General features: G+C 35.8%; 1 long non-coding RNA gene across 1 annotated transcript; it reads right to left on the reverse strand.

Moving 5' to 3' along the window:
- Positions 1-17,765: 17,765 nt before the first annotated feature.
- Positions 17,766-21,614, reverse strand: LOC101882861 (uncharacterized). The gene is made up of 6 exons (XR_002456591.3): positions 21,497-21,614; positions 20,794-20,829; positions 20,429-20,503; positions 19,967-20,133; positions 19,465-19,653; positions 17,766-19,069 (listed from the first exon to the last, which is right to left on the reverse strand). It is a non-coding gene; the product is annotated as an uncharacterized lncRNA (long non-coding RNA).
- Between the last annotated feature and the right edge of the window lie 876 nt (positions 21,615-22,490).

The raw sequence follows: 22,490 nt of genomic DNA on the forward strand, positions 1-22,490 counted from the left end.
CTACAACTAAAATAAATATATTACAATGCTAATGGACATTAATACAATGTTTAAAAAGCAGCGTAAATGATTTTAAACTAACTAAATAGTAAACAATAAAAACATGTACATAAAGCAAAATTAAATGATAAAAATATATATTATTGATACTATAATGTAAATAAATGTACTAATACTTGTACTAACACTATCTTATATTGAACTACAATGAACAGAAACAAATTTTAAACAAGTAAATATACATAAAGCTAAACGTAAATATTACAAATTAAACTATTATTACTATAATATACACTCACCGGCCACTTTATTAGGTACATCTTACTAGTATTGTGTTTTACCCCGTCGCCTTCAGAACTGACCTAATCCTTTGTGGCATAGATTCAACAAGGTACTGGAAATATTCCTCAAAGATTTTGGTCCATATTGACATGATAGAATCACGCGGTTGCTGCAGATTTACCTGCACATACATGATGTAAATCTCTCGTTTCACCACTTCCCAAAGGTGCTGTTTTGGATTGATACTGGTGACTGTTGTGGCCCTTTGAGTACAGTAAACTCATTGTCATTTTCAAGAAACCAGTCTGAGATGATTTGCACTTTTTGGGCGCGTTATCCTGCTGGAAGTAGCCATCAGAAGATGGGTACACTCTGGAAATGAAGGGATGAACATGGTCAGCAACAATACTCAGGTATAGGCTGTGGCGTTGACACAATGCTCAATTGGTATTAATGAGCCCAAATTGTGCCAAAACATATCCCCCACACAATTACACCACCACCACCAGCCTGTACTGTTAAGACAAGGCAGAATGGATCCATGCTTTCATGTTGTTGATGCCAAAATTCAGACCCTATGCCACCCGAATGTCGCAGCAGAAATCGAGACTCTTCAGACCAGGCAATATTTTTTCCAATCTTCTATTATCCAATATTAGTGAGCCTGTGTGAATTGTAGCCTCAGTTTCCTGTTCTTAGCTGACACGAGTGGTACCCTGTGTGGTCTTCTGCTGCTGTAGCCCATCTGCCTCAAGGTTTGACGTGTTGTGCATTCAGAAATGCTCTTCTGCAGACGTCATTTGTAACAAGTGGTTATTTGAGTTACTGTTGCCTAACTAACACCTCAAACCAGTCTGACCATTCTCCTCTGACCTCTGGCATCAGAACTGCTGCTCACTGGACATTTTCTTTTTTTTGGACTATTCTCTGGAACCCTACATATGGTTGTATGTAAAATTCCCAGTAGATCAGCAGTTTCAGAAATACTCAGACCAGCCCATCTGACAACAACAATGCCACATTTAAAGTCACTTAAATCACCTTTCTTCCCCATTCTGATGATCAGTTTGAACTGCAACAGATCATCTTGACCATGTCTACATGCCTAATTGTATTGAGTTGGTGCCATGTGATTGATTAGCCTATTAGAAATTTGCATTAACAAGCAGTTGGACAGGTGTACCTAATAAAGTGTGTACCTAAAAAAATGTACTAATACTGTCTTTTATTGAATTTCAATAAAAAGGAACCAAAGAATTCAAATGACAATAAATAAATAAATAAATAAATAAATGTATGAATGAATGAATGAATGAATGAATGAATGAATGAATGAATGAATAAATAAAAGTATCATAACATAAATACACTATATGTTCCTCAAATGTAAGTTGCTTCCTCTAAAATGCGATTCCAAATTAGTTTATCACGAACAAACCGAAATAGGTCATTATTGACCATTTGAGTTTAATCTGTTCAATGAATCAGCTAATAGCTCACTGGAAGAAAAGATTAGAAGACATTGAATAATGACATAAATAACATTGCTCATGCAAAGCTATTATAGACCTTTAAAAGCCTTGAAATGTACCGCATTAGTCATAAACCATTCACTGAACACTCAAGAGCAAGATAACTAAATCTGCAACCGTGTATATACGCATGCATGAATATTTATCTCTGCAATAGACTAGATGAATTTTTAAAGTAAAACAATACAAAAACCTGAAGGTATTAGCAAATACAAAATTAAAAGTTGCCATACAGCAAACATATACCATGTACCAGACAACATTTAGAAGTGATAATGAAAAAAAAGACCTACATATTGTTCATACATGTGAGCTGAACAAAGGAACCAGAAGATCAAAAGGACGCATGGCAACAAACTGAACTACAAAAGCAAATGCAAATATGAAAAGATGAAATGAATATATACACTATTTATATGATAATGATCATCATATGAAACACATGAAAACAGGAATATGAAGGGGAGGCAGCACCAAGGAAAAGAAACAAAACTGAACAAATGTTTGTATCACCCTCTAATTCTAAATTTAGTACCTTCTAATCAAAACAAAGGAAGAAAAAATATTTGATGTCTATAGCATCCTATCTAAACTGCACTGCCTAACCAAAAAAGTACACAAACTGGTACTCATGTAATGCAGTCAAATATTTAATGTGACGTGGTTTTCTTCATGGTCTTGTAACAGCTAGTGAAAACAATAATTACATATTTCACAATATGAAAGAAGAGTATAATGATAGTGAAAATATATACTTTAAAAGCAACACATTCAGAAAATACATTAAACTTAAGCCGGTTTGATTATGAAAGTGACTGTAATGAAGCAAAACACATCAGGAAGTTTTTTTGTGCTCTGCAAATTCTTCTATTTTAAAAAAAAAATATTTATATATTTATTATAATTTTTAGGGGGATTGGTGAGGAGATAGAAATTATGTCAAAGACATTATTGAAGACAACTAAAAATGAAGCCATATATACATTTCTGGAAGTCACAAATTATGTAGCCAGAGGTATATATGGCTGCATTTTGTCTTTAAAATAAATGCTATGGGGCGGTTTGACAGCTGACTACTGATAACAAATCAAGTGACGGAGTTGATAACATAAACAAGTGAATAACAGGGGGGAAATATGGTAAAATCTGAAAGTGTGGTAAAAATCAGGCGAAGGGTTTTCTTTTTCTGGATTGCTTTTTAAAAATGTTGGTTGGGTTTAAGGAGGTGGGCAGTCGGGGCAATCGGTGTTTTTTAAACATTAATAGTTGGGTTTAGAGAAGGAAAATGGTGGGTCAGTTGATCGTCCAGTCAGTAAGTTATTCAGTAAGTCAACATCGGCCTCTTGTCCATTTATGCAAGAACAGCAGGCATGAATGGCACTTGCGAGATAAATCTGAGATCTGAAAATGCGTACACAGTGGCCTCTGGTGGATTTGCAAAAACTGCAAAAAAAAAAAAAAAAAAAAAAGTGTAGCTCCTGGGATGTATTTGGTGCTCTTCAGAAATATATATATATATATATATATATATATATATATATATATATATATATATATATATATATATATATATATATATATATATATATATATATCAGCACATTTTCAGAATGAGCTTGGGTTGAATGAAGAAACTGAATGTTAGAAGAAAAGTGGCAAGAAAGAAAGTGCACACAGATATGAAGTACAAAACCTTGTACCTGTCTCTGGGATGGCACCCTTGAAAAAAGTACACTCATCAAACTTATACTTACCTAATATGTACTGTTTAAGTACTAATATGTACCTTTAAAGAATCAAATAGGCCCTTTGGGCATAAACGCCCTTTGTATGGCACAAGAACATACCAAGTCTCATTTTCTGATAAGTGAAGTTTAAGAATAGTTTTTGTTTTGTGTTTTTTTTTTTTTTCCTCTATGGTAGTATAAGTTGTAAGCAATTGAAAAAAATGAATAAAATAAAAATATAAAATCACCCAAAACTGTAAATTCTGTCATCTTTTATGCACCATTCACTTGTCACAAAACATATTGTGTTCAACACAAAACAGAAACTCATACTAAGTTATTTTAAAAAAAATGTTGAAAATTGGCAACCACTGACTTCCATACACTCTGAAATAAAAGGTACAAAGTCTGTCACTTGGGTGCTACCTTTTAAAAAGGTACAATTTTGTACCGTACATGTGGACATTAGGGTACAGTTTTGTACCTTTAAGGTATTAAGAGGTACATATTTGTAGTTTTTAGGAATTGTTATGTACATTTAAGGACCTGTTATGAACAAAACAAACAAAAAAAAAGTACATTTTGAAAAGATATTGCCCCAGTGACAGATTTTGTACTTTTATATCCACAACCATATCTATCTGCAGCTCAAGACAGGTTACTCACTGAAGCTTAGCAGGGCTGAACCTGGTCCGTACCTGGATGCGAGACCACATAGAAAAATTAGGTTGCTGTTGGAAGGGGTGTAAGTGAGGCCAGTAGGGGGCTCTCAACATGCGGTCTGTGTGAGTCCTAATGCCCCAGTATAGCTGTTATGTGGTGTGTGCCGTTGTTCTGTGACTGCCGTGGCATCTAAGTGGATGCTGGATACTGGTGTGTGGAGAGACACCCCCCCACCATAATTGTGTGAAGCGCTTTGGGTGTATGGCCATGCATGATAAATGCACGATATACACATTACATAACATTATTTATAAGAGTGTTTTTTTGTTTTTGTTTTTTTCTATATGAAAGTCAATGGTTACCGGTTTCTAACATTCTTCAAAATATCTTCCTTGGTTTTAAAGAAACTCATAAGGGTTTGGAACCACTTGAGGGTAAGTAAATAATGGGTAAATTTTCATGTTGGGTGTACTATCCCCCTACAAAAAAGGTAAGTAAGCTTTGTAATGTTTTAATACTCTCTCTCTCTCTCTCTCTCTCTCTCTCTCTCTCTCTCTCTCTCTCTCTAAACAGTTATGACTGGCAGAATCTCATTTCATCTGCTGTGTGCCTGTTAAAGTCGCTGACTAATAAACTGTTCTTACCTGTGTGAAGGAAACACCTCTCACCTCACTCAGATTCACATCTGTTGCTATGGAGAATGCAGAGTAAACAAAGCTGCTTTAATCATGTTTATGTTTAGAGCGAATAGTTGTTTTATGGTTAAGACAAGAGGCAGGATTTTATGGATGACAAACCTTAGTGCCAAATAAGTGAAAAAAGACAAATCTTTAGTTCTTACAAGGAAAAGAAAACCTGAAGCAGGGGAGTCAGAGGGGTGAAAAAATGCGCATAATCATATTGTGACAGCACAAGATATGATTTTAGAGTCATAACCTCACTCCCAACCTGTAAACACACACGCATATGTCTTTGTTATTACACCTTAATATGCTATCTAAATAATGATTCATCTGCCTTTCAGGTATAGTGGGGGAAAAATGGGGCATATGCTTGTCCTGACAGATTGGTCCAGATATAATGTAAAATATCTCTCATTGTGGACACTTCCAGCAGCAGCAGCACACACACACACACGCACACGCACACGCACACGCACACACACACACACACACACACACACACACACACACACACACACACACACACACACACACAGGTGTCCCTGCTGCATAATTCATGTGACTTTCACTCTCACACTGGCCTGGTTTCCTGTGAAGACTGAGCCACAGAAATTACTCCAGTGTTTCTGGAGAGAGCAGACGGACGATCCGGGATTCATTTGTGAAAGACAAGAGTAAAACAATAAATAAATAAGAAGAATTGGTAGCCTACATCTTAAAAAAAAAAGAAAAGAAAAGAAAAGAAGGACATTTGCAATTGTCATTATTGAAGAGTCGCTTTTCATAAATTTGATTTGTGATTACTAATTGTGTGTATGGCACACTAATAATAGCATCAGAGAATTATCAATGACAATCACATTTATATTGTGTTATTCTGATGAAATCGTATCATTTAGCATTTTTATTGCAAATTTTCATCCAGCCCAGCTTTTTATCAAATAGGTCCATAAAAAAAGTCTGATTTAGTCTAAATTAATCATTAATTTGCATATTTTTGGTAAAAAAAAACCTGAGTCAAGCCTTTTATTAATCAGTTTGAATATTCAACTATGAATTTGGGGTGACGCGGTGGCGCAGTAGGTAGTGCTTGCCTCACAGCAAGAAGGTCGCTGGTTCGAGTATCAGCTGGGTCAGTTGGCATTTCTGTGAGGAGTTTGCATGTTCTCCCGGTATTCGCGTGGGTCCGGGTGGTCTGGTTTCCCCCACAAGTCCAAAGACATGTGGTACAGGTGAATTGGGTAGGCTAAAATTGTCCTTTGTGTGAGAGTGTGAATGAGAGTGTATGAGTGTTTCCCAGTGATGGGTTGCAGCTGAAAAGGCATCCGCTGCGTAAAACATGTGCTGGATCAGTTGGCGGTTCATTCCGCTGTGACTACCTCAGATTAATAAAAGGACTAAGGCGAAAAGAAAATGAATGTATGAATGAATGATGAATTTGTTTTTGATAATTTACTTAAATTATTTATTAAAAGGGCAGGACGGTGGCGCAGTGGGTGGCACGATTGCCTCACAGCAAGAAGGTCACTGGTTTGAGCTTTGGCTGGGTCAGTTGGCATTTCTGTGTGGTGTTTCTCCCCATGTTGACGTGGGTTTCCTCCAGGAGCTCCGGGTTTTCCCCACAAGTCCAAAAACATGCACCATAGGTGACTTGGGTAAGCTAAATTGTGCGTAGTGTATGTTTGTGAATAAGTGTGTATGGATGTTTCCCAGTGAGGGGTTGCAGCTGGAAGAGCATCCGCTGTGTTCATTCTGCTGTGGTGACCTCAGATTAATAAAGGGACTAACCCAAAAACAAAATGAATGAATGGTTGATTTATGAAGAATTCTGATTCAGCTGATTTCAGCTGAAGATTTGTGAAGATTTGTGACCTAATCATTATTTTGGAAATTATTTTAGTGAATTACAAAATTGGATCAAACGATTTGTTTGAACAATTAAATTATTTAGGTTATTAATTCATGGAAATTATTGCTCACCGACTCAGTGAACTGGTCATTTCTTTAATTAAAAAACTTACTAAAAGTGAAGATCTGATTAATTTACAAAAAAGTGATTATAATTTATTATCTTATTGTATGACATGGTTATTAATCAATATAATTAAATCACAATTCAATGGAACACAGGCTCATTGTGAATACATACCCCTATCTACATTTTTGGAGAGTGTGAATTATGTAGCCAGAGGTACATCTGCCTGCATTTTGTCTTTAAAATGAATGCCACGGGCAGTATGCCGCTGCTGACAGCTGCTGTTCCTATTCCCGCAACCAGCTGATTGCTTACCTCCTTGTGGATGGTTTTTTCATTACCAGTTTGCCCAGTGGAGCTGAATTTACCTCCACGATGGGATTTGAGTCCAGCAAAGAACTTGGTTCCAAGTAAAACAAAATATAAATACATACTTAAACAACAGGTTAAAAATGGAGAGGGTGCTCGCTGCAGAGCCATTTGTGGAGAGGTGAGCTCCAGAGAGGGGGAGCATGAGCTGTCGCTCCTCCTCCTGTAAGCTGTTTTAATGCGTACACCAACCCCACCCCTAACCCTACCCCCAGTGACATCACTCGTAGAAGAAGTGCAAAAAAGGTGGAGCTCAAGCTTAAGCTCCCCCTCTCTGGAGCTCACCTCTCCTCAAATGGCTCTGCAGCGAGCACCACTTGTAAAAATGTGGTGATCGGCTGGGTTTAGGGATGGGGGTTAATAGGTTGGAATAAAACATATAAGACTTTCTCCAGGGAAAATATATATATATATATATATATATATATATATATATATATATATATATATATATATATATATATATATATTATCAGACATACTGTGAAAATGTCCTTGCTCTTTTAAGCATCATTTAGAAATTATATTAAAAAAATAAATAAATAAAAAAATAAAGGGGGGCTAACAATTCTGACTTCAACTATACAATAAATGCTCATTTTACAACATATTTAGCTTTAAAAGCATTAGAGTATTACACTCTGTTAAATTATAAATGTGCTAAATGTGGATAATCTTCTCAAGGGCATCAACACAATATAACAATTTTACAAAATATTCGCTAAAGCTTCTCAGTACAAGCCTACAAATATCAGGCAATGTGTAACATCACCTGCCTGCAATATTAAAAAGCAAACAAACTACAGCATCGCTGTCATGAGAGTTAGCTAATCAACATGCGTAAGATCAGAGGAAGTTCAGACAAAGAAGGTGGAGCCGGCGCAGAAATGAAAGGTCATTTCCAACAATTTTTTTTTTTTTTTTTTTAGAGAAAACATCTCAACAGTGTTGCAAATGTCAGCTCTGTTTAAGATACACAGCGTCTCTGGCATAATGAGATTCAGACGAGCAACTTTAAAAGTGCCAAGCGTTCATCTGCGTGAACTTTCTTCATCAAACGCTGCCATTATTATTTTGAATTCTGTGTTATATATTTACCCAATACCTCTCGTCGGAAACACCTGATGCGGGTGCTGTTATTTATTTATTTGTTCAAATTAAACGCCTCCCTAAAGGAATTACACTGGAATAGATGCTCCCTGCTCTCATTTCCATAATCTAATAGTGTGTTTATGAGGGAGAGTGTTTATGTTGCTGTCTGAATAGAAATGATGCTTGCGGACAAAAAGGGTGGCAGAGGCACACACACAAACACAGACACGCGCACACACACACACACACACACGGTTCCAAGGTTCCCTGTTGCCACATTGGACTGACAGCTTTGTGGTCTCAGCACAGCGGACACTAAGCACATTTATACTCGTGCGCATACACACACATTTAGCGAGTGTGAGTGTCCCTTTCATACTTGGTGGGAACTCCAAACACCTCCACATAATGCTTAGCACACACACAATGAAATATTCATCAGCGCTATTGTAAGCCATAATGATATTGTCTGTGAAACAAGCTTCCTCAGTGTCTCCAAGGAGGCTTTTTAGGTGAGTGGAGCTGAGAGATACAGGATATTTGTTTGGCACTCTGTAGCCTCTAGTGGCTTGAACACAGCGGCTTTCATATAGAGGTCTGGAAGGGGACGAGGGACACGGAGAATGAAGATTCAGTAAGTAAAGACTAAACACAATGACAAACATTATCAGCATGTTCTCATTGAGAGCTGAGCAGCCAGCGTTTTTTAAGAGGACAATAACAGGTCAGTGAGATCCAAAATGTGCACCGTGAATGTAAATAAAGATTACTGGAGTACGTGCTACGGGAAAATTATTTTTCAGGTTTTACTATTGGCTTTCGAGTTAGACATCAATCTGTTTTGCATTCCTCAATGTATTAATTATGAACTATACAGCACAAGTGCAATTAAAACAACTAACTTGGGTGTATTTGACAAGAAATTTAACTTATTTTTCCAATTTCCAACTAAAAAATACAAATATTAATAATAGTGCATTCAGTGATTGTTTCCCATTGATGGGTTGCAGCTGGAAGGGCATGCACTGCATAAAACATATGCTGGATAAGTTGGTGGTTCATTCCACTGTTGCGATCCCAGTTTAATTAAGGGACTAAGCTGAAAAGAAAATGAAAGAATTTTGAGCAATTGTCATTCATAGTGTAACACTCGTCTTTAAATCAACGGGATACACAAGAAAAAAATAAAAGATATGGTTCAATTCTCTAGTTTCTGTATTCAAATTTTATCATGGATTGAGAGATTATGTAATAGAACCACAAATGTCACTGAACAAGTCTTAACAATGAAACAAAAACACAAACAACATTTATACAATAACATAATACAAAAATGGTGAGTGAGGGTGTGTGTGTATGTATGTATTTATATGTGCAAAGTCCAAAGTCCGTGGATGAGAGTATATGCAAAATGGATTGTTCTCACCAGAAAAGTTTGAGTCCAGATAATTGTACCATCTTACGTTGCAAGTGTCCTCTTAGGATAGTCTTTACTTCAGACGTGAAAGACTAACAAGTCCAAAAAGGGCAAAAAATCCACACAAACGAATTGTCCTTCGCACACGAAAACAAGAAAAAAGGTAGACCTTGGCAAACTCTTACTCCATGTGCTCCTCTGACTTCTTCAGATGAAACTGTGAGTAATGTCCAGGTGCCCTCTATCTCCCCCTTGTGTTGAGTATGTTATGTGAATGTGTATATATAGAAAAAAGATCAACAGAACAGGAAATAGAACACCGATACATTCACCTCACCCCTTCAAAATAAAGAATCTAAAATAAAAGTCCATTACTCATTCGTATATTCGGAGCCTCAAGAACCGTGAGTATGCTTTACTGCCAGGCCTATTCACACATTTAATGAACATAACAGAAAGCGTACCTCAATTATGTGGCAGCGCTACAATAGTGTTTTTAAACTAATAATATATTTTATCATGCCTAAATGCATACTTTGAGTCTTTGATTCAAAATGTCATTCACTGCCTTCTCTTAATTTTTTAAGTTAGACATCCGCCTTCTTTCTACTTCTCTATTTATTCATTATAAACTATGCTTGAAAAATGATGTTTGTTGTTTGTTTGTAAGGGTCAATCTATTAGTCCTATGATGGAACTAACAGCATGGGTGAAGGTTAAATGTGTGTAACCCCTTTTATCACATGTGAAAATAAATATTTTTATTTGTTAAAATTGACTTTAATTTGTTTCCAACAGCGAATTTTAATCTGACTCCAATTTAAAATAATTTAAATTAGATTCATCTAATTCAAGCTGATCACCTTTTAGGTTGTGATTAGGTCTAATTTAGATTGATTAACCTAATAAATCCTTATTTTCAGTTAGTGGTTCATTATTTACCTAAAGTCACTTCGAGTCAGTATGCTGGCAAGGTACATCTGCTCACGGACACATTCTCGCCAGTTCTGATTCTTAGAAGATAAGCTAATTTCTTTTAAGTAATAATAGGTCGCCCCATGCTTGCTCATACTTAAAGAAAGTTTGATTTAGCCCCTAGATTATATCATACTAAGTCAGTGATTGTCAGAAATCAACAGGTCTCTAACGCTGTGCCTATGCTTCATCCATTGAGTCTGAATGTATGACTAATCCTGGTCTTAGGCTGCAGAAACATCAGCCTAAACAATCTAGATTTAGGTGATTTCAGGAGATATTAAAGTTAAACAAGAATTTTACATTTATTTGTCAGGCAAATATTTTCAATTCCAGTACACATAATTAAACAAAATAAGCCAATCAAGATTGCACAACATCAATTACTCAAAGATACATTAAGGAGTTAGAGATTAATACTTGACCATGTAGAAATACATTGCAGTGTATACGTCCTGATGCAGAGCTCAGAGACTTATATACTGCAATAGGGTCTCCAGGCTACAGGATCCCACAGACACTTCTCCACATTTCTGAAAGAGACTTATACACTGCAATGGGGTATCCAGGTGTAACGACGGGGAGTGACACCAACAACAGAAGTTTGGATCCACGTGCAGGTTTATTAGAATTGTCAGGCAAGCAGTGGTCAATACCGGCAAACAGATGTATGAGGGCAATCCAGAGTCGAAGTCAAAACAACAGGCAGTTGGTCAGAGGCAAGCAGCAAACAGCATTAAATAAATAAACAAGGCAAAGGATCAAAAACATGGCAAAGACAGACAAAGGAAACGTGTTGTAATGTCACTGTGACAGATAACAAGACTCGGCAAACTGTGTGTGGAAAAGAGGGGTTTAAATAGTCCAAATAATCATTGTGTGGGTGGTTACAGCTGTGAGAGTTCAGTCTATGACAAGGTTCAGGTGGTGAATGCAATCAAGTTAGGTGAATGAGCATGGGTGTCAGGGAGAAGTGCATGTATGAAAATGTAGTCCAGGAAAAGTGTAGTTCTAAGTGTGTGTGTGTTTACCAGCGACATCTGGTGGTTGTTCGCTGGTGAACATGACACCAGGCTACAGGATCCCACAGACACTTCTCCACATTTCCCTTAAATACTCAATTCACCATAAATTCAAGACAATAAAAGCTTCACCAAGAGTCTTGCCTGGTCATGAGTTGGTGTGAAGACATTTTTCCCTGGAGTGGAGCATCTGACAAAGATCTTATCAAAGTCAAAACCCAAATTAACTGATATTAGAGAAATTGTAAATTCTTACAGTAAAATTAGGACCACTTTACCAATAACACAGGGACATTTAAAATGACACCAAACATAAATATAGAGCCACAAGATACACCATGTTAAAAACTTAGACATTCTGTGTGGAGCTGCTCTTGTGAAGAAGGTAAAGTCCAGGGCAAAAAGGTGGGTTCAGGATACATGATCGAGACAACCTAAACAACTGGTTTCCTGATCTTCCTCTCAGATTAGAAAGTTTATTGTTTTAGTACCTGACCATTCTTGTGATCTGGTCTCATGTTGAGTTCTTTAGCAGTTTTCAGGGTTTAATATTATGGAGAGATATAGCCATCCTTACAGTTCAAATTACTCAGTTAAAATGAGCTGAAACACTACTTAATGGTTGCAACACAGGCTCATTCTGAAAATACAGCTGTATATACATATCTGTAAACTGTGAATTATGTAGCCAGAGGTACATATGGCTGCATTTTGTCTTTAAAACTGTACGTGGTGGTATGATGGCGATCATTTTAACGCTAGCAGCTGACCGATTACCTTCGTATGGATGGCTTTCCCGCTGATACCAGTTTGACAGGTGGCTTGCAGCGTATATTAGTGGACTTGAGACGCAGAGGGAAGTTGACCATGACAATGGGGTTCGAGTCTGGCAAAGAACGGTTTCAGAAAACAGGTAAGACAAAACAGAAGCTAAAAAATAAAACAAACAAGTAAATGACAGGGTGAGAATTGGGTAAAATCTGGAAACATGGTAAAAATCAGGGGGCTTTTCTTTTTCTGGATTGCATTTCAAACCACAATTGGTTGGGTTTAGGGAATTGGGTGGGTGACGGTTAATCGGTGCTTTGTGTGGGGTAGTCAGTCTGTCAGGTGACAGCATTCTTTAGTGGATTTACATTAGAACAGCAGGCGCGAATGACACTCGTGAGAGAAATTTGAAATCTCAAAAAGCATACACAGCAAATTCTGGTCAATTCACGCAGACAAAAACAGAAGTAAATGTATTTTTAAAGTGTATATAACATGGTAAAAATTAAACAATGTATTTAAAAAAGTAAAGGAAATAAAGGGTATGGAATGTCAGAAGAAAAGTGTCAACTGGGGTGTGTTTGACAAGAAAATGTCTTATTTTTTAAATTTTCTATCAAAAAAAAAATCATGTCATCAGTGATTGTCATTCATGTTTTTAGACTAATAATACTTGTTTGCTCATCATTGCTAATGATTGACAATTATTGCTTTTAAAAACACTATCGGTTGGGTTTAGGGTAGGGGTGGGTGGGGTTTATCGGTTGGTTGGCTGGTCAGTCAGTCAGTCGACAGCAGCCTCTGGTGGATTTACATGAGAACAACAGGTGCGAATGACACTTGCAAGAGAAATTTGATATCTGGAAAAGCATACACAGCACCCTCTGGTGAATTCACAAAAACAAAAGCTGCAAAAAAAAAAACACACCTCCTGGGATGTATTTTGCGATCTCCAGAAATGTATACAGAAGTACATATCCATAATGAGGCTGGGTTGGTCAATCACAGCCTTCTGTCACACTCGTTTTCAAGTTAGACATCCTGCCTTTTTTGTATTTCTCAATCTATTAACTAATTTATGGTTTAACACATTTATGGTGACATAATAATACACTCAAATGCATAAATGCGTGAATGAACCCCAGAAGGGTAAAAAATTAACTATGACTTTAGCTCAATAAACTCCTTGTTTGGTTAATACTAATATTAGTGTTGGAATTAGGTATTGGATAGGATTGGGGATGTAGATTATAATAATACCTATTATTATTTTTTTAAGTACTAATAAACAATAGTTGGCTAACAATAGGCAGGTAATAAGACAAGAGTTAACAACTAGTACTTAAATTAAAGTCTCATCTCAGCTATTTAATAAAATACAAAAGAATTTATAGGGCACCTATTTTACCCCTTTTTCAAGATTTGAGATGTAAAGTTTCAGCTCAAAACACCCATCAGATTATTTATTATACCTTTCAGAATACGGGATTTTCTGAACAAAATAAAGCTGAATATATAATATATAATATATATTATATATAATATATAAAATATAGCTGAATATATGAAAATATAGTTGTTGTCTGTGCGTGCCTTTAATGCTGGTTCTTCCCGCCCACCGTTCCCACATGCCTGTCAAAGTGTGCCTCAATCTCCACCTATGCTGCTTCTGATAAACAACACAGTGACAAACATAAAGAAAGCAGATCTCACATTACATTTGTAAGAAATACTTAAAAACTTCCCCAATGATTATTTGATGTATTTGTTGTAGTTAATTCAAGCCTTTCTGCAATGATGAGTCAAACAATGTTGTTACGTACACACGCACACACACGCTCACACACAAGTTGCGGTTGGCTTCAAAATTGATTTGGATCCTATTTTATAGTTAGGAGAAGAAAAAAAAAGAAAAAAAAGAGACTTATTGTGTTTATATCACTCCAATATGACAGTGGACACACTATACCTACACACAGTTCTGTCCAAACAGCTTACAAAAGATGATTTTCATTGTCAGTGCCCTTTAAGGTTTGAGATTTTTTTGGGTTTCTAACATTATTTAAAACTGGTTAAAAATATAAAATATCCACTTAATTAATCTGATTTTTGTTTGTGTCTTCTGTAAATCGTGTATAAAACCGTGTTTTCCCCTTAGAATAAGGATAAAAGCATTTTATAATGTACAGAGAGAAAAAAAGAAGTCATGTCTGGTTTATCCCCTATTCATGGAAAGTGCCATTATTATGAGCTTTTCAGTGAGGCCAGAGTGCCCTGGGCTTCACTAACAATGACAGGTCAAGAAAGAAACAGATCCAAGTGATCCAAAATCTAATGGCAGAAAGCCTTGAATGCAGTAATCTTACTCAAAAGACCATTATCTGCAGATGTTTGCATTGAACATATGCGATCGTGCGCAACACACAAGTGGCTTTTCTTATGACATGAAAGCGTCTCTCCACCTCTGGAGTGACTGGTCCAGAAATAGCACGAGTATAAAGACAGTGTTGTGACAGGTTTATTTATTGGAAGCATGCAAGCTGAAAATCAGGAGAGGGAGTGGGGACAGTATCCATATTTTAAAGTCATGTTGAGACAAAAATGAAGGCACTAGGTGCGTGTGTGTGTGTGTGTGTGTGTAAAAAAGCGAGAAGGACAGAAGGAGAGAGATAGATTAATTCCCAGAAGAAGGTCCTGCCAAATACTCAATGTTACAGGAAGGAAAAAAAAATAGCCTCTTTTTAGGACTCGGCGAGCTAAAGTTTGGAGTCTGCTGTCATCTCACCATAACTTTGGCCTCACAGTCACCCCACCCCAGGGGCAGTACATTTACTTTCACTGTTTCTCTGCAATAATTCTGACAGGGTGGGTGTCATTGTGTTTTGGTGGATTTGTCAGTTGTGGCAGGCGGTCATTTAGTGAGTCACACAGATGACATGCTGTCAGGAGAGAAATGATACAAAGGCTTCTGCGCTCGGTCAAGGCCTCAAACAGACAAAATCCTTAGTTATCCACTCCAGAACAGAGGTGCGGGGCTAAAAATAATGACCGCAAACCAGGCGAAACACACACAAAAAAGTACAGGCTGGTTTTTTTTTTTTTCAGGAGAATGACACCTTCCACCAAAGCTAAATTGTGATCTGTGTGCATTTGAAAAGCGCTGTGGAGTAACTCAAAAGAATGGCCGCCCATGTGAGCGGATAACATGAGAATATGAACACCTGTATCAAGGCTAAAGATTATATGAAATAGTTATGTACAGTCACAAAACTATTTCCAGAGGTCATCGCAATGGCGGAAAATGTCAGGCACGAAATGACAACAAAAAACCCTCCCACACAGCGCAGGATGTTTTCTGGCTAAACTTATTTTTTTGGTGGTAATTCAGTTGAGTAACACTCATACCTCGAGCTAAATTGCGATCTGTGTGATTTTTACGAATGCTTTTCACTAAATCAAAAGAATGACTGGTAGCGAGTGACCTGAGAATATGAACACCTCAGGCTGAAGGTCCTCAGAAACATGGACAACATTCACTGATTTTTATTTTAGTAAATAACTTTTTTTTTGTATGGAAAAACTTCTTTCCACAGAACATGCTTAGGTTAGTGCTTCAGTGTGGGTGTGAAAATGATGAAAGAAGTTTCATTTTGAGGTAAATTTGATAATATCACTGAATTAGGCTTGTAAATAGATGCCAGAAAAACAGAAATTTTGTCTTTTAATTTTTGCATTCAAAATAATTCCTCCTTTACAATGTTTTAGTAAAAAAATAAAAATAAAATAAAATTATAAAATAATAACAACAACAACAATAAATAAATAAATAAATAAATAAATAAATAAATAAATAAATAAATAAATAAATAAATGAATGAATGAATGAATGAATGAATGAATGAATGAATGAATGAATGAATAAATGAATAAATAATTTTAACATACATACAGAGGGGAAAATACATATTTAACATGTCAACATTTTTCTCAGAAAACATATTTCTAAAAGTGCTGTTGACAATGTTCACCAGATGTTGGTAACTACCAAAGAAATCCATATATTCAAAGAAAACAATATGAATTGGTTTAGAAAATGAAGTTATGTGTATTGAAATGTAATGACACATGAAAAAAGTATTAAACACATGAAGAAGGGGAGGTGCAGAAAGACATGGAGAGCTCAGACAGCAACTGAATTCTCTCGGTAGGTATTCAACAATCCTCTGCCCTTCGTCATTGTAAATTAATAGTAGTTGCTTCAGTTCAACATCATCTATATTACCAGGGTGATGAAGATGAAACACACTCTCAGAAAAAAAAAAATGGTACAATGTTGTACCAAAAAATTTACAAACCCTTGTCACTGGGGCAGTACCTTTTTATGGAACAGAATTGCACCTTAAGACAAAGAAAAACATTTGTACCATTGCAGTTTGTACCTTTAAAAACATGATTTGTGCCATGGGAAACAATAATGTTATTTGTTGATTTTTTAAAACCTGCAGAAACAATATTGTGCCTGAATATGAAGGTACCACTACAGTGACAAGACACTTTGTACCTAACAGTGTCAAATGTGTTCCTTCAAGAACTATTTAAAGGCACGTTGCTTTATCCAAAATGTGTCAATTTATTTTCAGTAAATATAAAAAATCAAATACAATTTAAACTATGTTTTTTTAAAGTTTCTTTTTGAAACCTTACAGAAATACATTCTCCCATGTGAAACAAAAAATCTAAATTTTTCACACAAAACCTATGTAATCACTTAAAAGTTCATTTAATTTACTGATTTTAAATTAGAAAAGAATTATGCAAAAGTATTGTAATGAGATATGCACAATGTTTGATTAGTTTTACAATACTAAAATGTCTACATGACACAGATGTCTACATTGCATATGCAGGACTTTTGCCAGCTCACGTGCCTAAAGGAAAGCGAATATATACCAATTGTGTACCTTCATTTCAATTGTACACTGTCAGAAAAAATGTGCAAAATTTGTACCTTTAGGGGTACAATGGCTTGTCACTGGGGCAGTACCCTCAAGGGTACACCTGTTGTACCCTTTCACATGGGTACATATTTGTACCCTAGCAGTATGTACCTTAATGGGTCAAATATGTACCTCTGCTGACTAATTTGTACCTTACTTGGGCTATGGTGCAAAAATGTACCTTTAAAAAAGGTACAATTTCTCCTCCATAGGGATTAATTTTGTACCCTTTCATTTCAGAATTGTACTCCATACACATTAAATTTCATTTATCACATTTATTAAACATTAAATATCAACATTTTACAGGATGAATGTTTAAACATTACATCATTTTAAAAGAATAAAAAGCAATATTTTTCCTTGAGTACAAACTGCACGATAATTGTACTTTTATACTTGTAACATTTTATCACAAACACTCATTAAAAGATTCAAAAAAATTACATTGTCACCTTTTTAGAGGATGAAAGTTTTAAACTATCACAATGTCCTACCAGATGCATAAACTTAAAAAAATAGCTGCTTAAACATTTTAAAACATTTTATGAAACAGCAAAAAAAGCTTAATATTATTTAACACCAGTACATCCCATTTCACTGAGCATTTTTACCAATGTAACAGTAATCTTTCTAAAACAGCACTAGACCTCATGAAGTATATTTTTGTTAGTGCACTGCATTCTACATTTTTCTAAAAGCATCAAGAATCTCAAAGCAATCTTTTTCCATACAGTAAATTGAAACATGTCACTTACTGTATACCCTTAATCATTTTAGATCTCAAAAACACATTTGATCAAACAGTATTACACATTTGATTTAAAATTTCTAAACATTCTTAAACAGTTTATCAGCAGAGTATGTTTCAAGAGCCTGAAAGTCCATCTGTCTTGGTTTATAACACCCCATTCAAAGTCAACTCCTAGTGTATTTGCATGGAAATATGAATCATACAACAGCAGTATTATAAACTTGCCACACAGAAACCAGGGCAGTATTGACATTTAAAATGTATTTCATTAGGAAAGAGTAATTTCTTCTCCATTAGCAGTCTCACATACTCACAAAAACAGTTCAATTTGAACACCTGAATGTGTCAATCTCATCAAGGATGTTGGGCGGAGAAAATTCTTAGCATTGTTTCATCTTGTGCTTCTCAGTTGATTTGGGCAATGTTATTGAAATGTCTATAGCTGCTAGTCTTAAAATACTGATGCAGACTCGAAACGCATGCAAAAAAGTAAATGCAAAGATCCAAGCATTGCTGTTTGATGCAGACCCAGCAATACCAGTTCTCTCGGACAGCTGCACTGAGTTGTTTTTCTTGTAATTTTGGATCTCCATCTTCACACCGTTGCTGATGTTCAAATTTAAATTGTTGTTCCATCTCGGGGAGTTGCTGATGTTCATCCTTTGCATTCTTTATGTAGCGTGGATAAGCCAAGTTGAAAACACAGTAAACGGTGAAGGATGTAATAATGCCTTTTAACTCCTATTCTCCAACACTTTGCAAAGGACTTTCAACCATCTGTAGAGGTGGGTAGGGAGCATCATCATCATCCCACTGTGAAAAAGAAAAAGAAAAAAGACATCAATAAACAATGTAAAATCTGTCAGAACTGCATAACATCTATTAGAGTATTACAAAGTGTTTAACCAACAGTTCCCAAACCTCTCCCAGTGTAATTACTGTAAGCAATCAACTTTCTCTTTAAAGATATGGGGAAGCAGAATTAGAGCAGCACAAAAGTCTGAATCTATTGTAAAATAAAATCATCCATTTATTTATTTTATTTTCGGCTTAGTCCCTTTATTAATCTGGGGTCGCCACAGCGGAATGAACCGCCAACCTATCTAGCACGCGTTTTACGCAGCAGATGCCCTTCTAGCTGCAACCCATCACTGGAAAACACCCATACACATTTATTCACACACATACATATGGCCAATTTAGCTTACCCAATTCACCTGTAGCACGTCTTTGGACTTGTTGGACTTGGACTTGTGGAGGAAACCGGAGCACCTGGAGGAAACCCACGTCAACATGCAAGAACATGCAAACTCCACACAGAAATGCCAACTGACCCAGCAGAGTCACGAACCAGCAACCTTCTTGATGTGAGGCGATCGTGCTACCCACTGCACCACCTTAAAATAAAGACAAAAAATTAACAAAGTACTCTTAAATAATTTTATAATATAAAAGGACCCGTTTTTAAAATAAAGAAAAAAAAATATTGGAACGTTTAGCAAATGCTGAATAAAAGATATTTAATGTATTTTTATGAATTACATTTTTTAAAGAAAAACATTGAGAAATGTTCTCTATATAAAGGGTTTGTATATAAGGCCTATGAGTTTGAACTTTCTAAATGCAGCTTGAAAAGGCACTTAATGATCCCATCCAAGAAATAAAGGTTTGATCTGCAAAATTATTATTATGTAAGTTTTATGTTAATACCTGTTAGATCATCAGCAAACTTCTATTCTCCTGCTTTTTTGTAGACTTTGGCCAGTGGAGATGCTTTTTTTCTTAATCAAGCTCAGGCACCTTAAGCACAAGCTGCCCTTGAAGCTCTGACTTGGTTGGAGATGGTTGATGAATGCATTCAGTCAGGTTCACCATGACTATAATAAACAAAAATGAAATTTGTGATTCACTTTAAATAAAAACTATATCTAATATTCTTTGTTGCCATTTCCCTTTAGTCATCACTGTACAAATAGTTGTAAGCTTGAATGCACATGTGTTCACCACAAAGCTTGAAAATGTAAATATTTTTACAATAGTCATAACATTTATAATAGTCATTTGATCCTACACTTTGGCTTATACTGACATTAAACATTTAATTTAAACTGAGAACTGATTTAAAATGTGGGATCTCACTGACAAGGGTGTTTTTAATAAAGGGTCACACACCTTATTTCACTGGATACGCAGGACATTCGCATTACCCTCAAAAGATGATGCATCCTCACCAATTGCAGGAATCACCTATTGGATCAAATATAAGTCAAAAATAATGACAATCATAAAAATTCAAATTTAACTTTAACACTTCACTTTACAGTTCATAGAAAAAGGGAGATTAAATTTAAGACTGCACAATGAGTTCCTAAGGAAAATGTACACACACACACACACACACACACACACACACACACACACACACACACACACACACACACATATATATATATATATATATATATATATATATATATATATATATATATATATATATATATAATTATTAACAAACAGATGAAAGACAAAATACTTACGTTATTACACTACTGCTTCCTCGTCCACTTCATTTTCTGAAAAAAAAAAATCATGATCGGTGTGAACTTGAGGTTAACAGCAAAAAAAAAAAAAAAGCTTTAAATTAGCAACTCAAATGTTTGATAAAGACCTGCACCTCGATCTGACACGACAGATGATTAACTTAGGACTCTCTTGAACATCCGTTTATAACGTTATTTAAATATGTAACGTTACAAAATACAACTGCTATAAATGAACGTGGGTCGAGATATGCATAAACTAAAGTTATATTGTTTCAGACATAAAGGGGACAGGCATTCACTTCACTCCTGTCCTGAGTAAACATGAACGTTAGCATGAACGTTAACGTTAACGTTAGCTTACCAACACTGAAAAAATTCTGAATTTATAAATAACGTAACGTTATGCAATAAAGGCTTAACAACATTATCCAAACAAAACGAAATGTGTTTGAACTGTTTCTCTGGACGTTTCACCGCTGTTTTTATGGCGTCTCGAGCTCTGTCTCATGGCCAGGTTATGTGAAAAATCATATTTTCATTTCTGGTCAACCTTACATTACAAAGAGGGTCCCCTCACGCGGCAGGTAACTCGACGGTAATCATAACGAAGTTACATACACAAGGCAAAGTAACGTCAATTATGAATTGAATATGACCCAACGGATATTTACAATAAGTTATTTAACATTAAACTTACCTGCAAATGTCTGTGCTTCGTCTTCACGAGCGTATTCCAGCTTCTTTGAGTCCTTCAGGTCCATCCTCCATCGGCGGCGAGAAGAGCGTCAGAACAGTGCAACAGCTGGAGATTAACCGTTGCACGTAATCAGCTCGTATTATGAATGCACGGCGCGGGCAAGAATCCTATTGGACAACACGAATTCAAATATGCTGGCTGCCTGCTAATGCTAAGCGAAAGTCAATGGACAATCCCCGCTTTGCAGACCCGCAAGTTTAAAAAAAAATCATCTAATGTGTCACAAAATGTAGTTTTAAGAGTATTTCAGGCGAGAATGTAGTTGTTTTAAACTCGAATCGGCAGTTTATTTAAAAAGACAGCGCTTCTTTGACAATGTGCTTCAGTGAAAGCGGACTCTGTCAGCGGGAGCTTTATGATTCTCTCCCCCGCCGACAGCAGCATTTACTTCGGCCAGTCAATCTCGGATCTGCCGCTGGATTCAATCTCCCCCTTGTAGTTAAAACACGATATTTAATACATTTTGTGTATATCTAACGGCCAGTTTTTGGTCTTTTAAATCTATTATTTGTTCTCAGCTGTATTATTTTGGCAGTATTATTCTGTTACGTTTTATAATTGTTTTATTAATTAATTTATTTATTAATGCTACAATGTTGTACTCTGTCTTTGTTTACCAAGCTGGTTACCTTTAATTCCTATTGTATATATCTACTTTATACTTGTATGTCCATTCTAGTAGTTTTTTAAATCTGATAATCAAAGAAAGGTCTGTGTATAATAAGCCATTTCACTTTACATTTAGGGGGATTTATGTTAACATTTTCTTAAATCAAAAATATTAATTTATAATATTTATAAGGCCATGTTTATATAATTAAATAATTTAATGTATAATGTAGTTTTTTTTGTGCATTTCTTTCAAATAACCAACAACTCATAACATAAATGAAGGACCATTTCATACACGTTGACTTGCTCCTTTTTCACACAA

This window comes from Danio rerio, chromosome 12 (assembly GCF_049306965.1).
Source record: "Danio rerio strain Tuebingen ecotype United States chromosome 12, GRCz12tu, whole genome shotgun sequence".
Classification (NCBI taxonomy): domain Eukaryota; kingdom Metazoa; phylum Chordata; class Actinopteri; order Cypriniformes; family Danionidae; genus Danio; species Danio rerio.